The sequence below is a fragment of the Sus scrofa genome, chromosome 8, assembly GCF_054392235.1.
Source record: "Sus scrofa isolate SSC_HxYL_T2T_F1_AM1 chromosome 8, Sscrofa_HxYL_maternal_Yorkshire_Landrace_v2.0, whole genome shotgun sequence".
Classification (NCBI taxonomy): domain Eukaryota; kingdom Metazoa; phylum Chordata; class Mammalia; order Artiodactyla; family Suidae; genus Sus; species Sus scrofa.
The window spans coordinates 58,334,094-58,335,000 of record NC_139390.1 but is presented as its reverse complement, the minus strand read 5'-3'; positions in this window follow the sequence as shown (position 1 = coordinate 58,335,000).

Genomic DNA, 907 nt, shown 5'->3' with positions numbered 1-907 from the left:
ACCAGACAGACGGGAGGTCAGACAGACGAGCGGGAGCGAGGAGGGCGAACGTGGGAGCGGCCGGCATCGAGAGAGATGCCACAAAGGGACGGTGGCGGAGGGGGCGGCCGCAGGCCTCCAACGAGGTGGGGGGGGCACGGGGACCATCCCCAAAAACCGGATGCGAGTCGGCTGCCAGGGCACCACACGGGGTCTCACCGCCAGAGGCCTCCAGCACAACGGCGGTCCCGCCGCAACACCCAGGACGCCGACTGGCCTCCCCCTCAGCCCCTGGGGGGCCCCCCCTCGCGGGGGCCCCACGACCGCCACCGACGACACCGATGAGCCACAGCCGGCCCCGTGGAAACAAGTCTCCCAAGGCACCTACCGACGACCACCCCCCACACCCCACACGCACCCGCCGTGCCCAACCCTCTTCCCCCACCCCCCCGCGCACAGGGGGACACCCGAGAAGCACATCACCCAGGGACACCCGCCCGGCCACGGCGGCCAGGGGGTGACACCCACACGAGGTGAGGCCATTTCAGGTCCCCGGTTGACGCGGGGGCGGGAGGGAGAGAGACATGGCACAGGCAAGGCAGGGCGGTCACCTGTTCGGGGCAGGGGGAGGGCCGGCAGCACCGGGGAAGGGCGGCAATGCACACGGGGCAAGGGCTGTGGGGCAGGGACGCGGGTGCCTGCCCAGGGAGAGGAGAAAGGACCCAGGCACGCCAGGCAAACCAGCACGGGGTCACACCACCACACACACGAGGGCAGTCCCATGACACCTGGGACACCAGGCGGCCTCAGTCGCCCCAGAGCACTCCACGACCCGGCCCCACCAACCAGGGCCCCATGTGCAAAGGCTTCCCCCCCCCTGCCACGTGGGGGGGGTTCGTCCGCCTCATCTCACCCATCCGTCCATCTT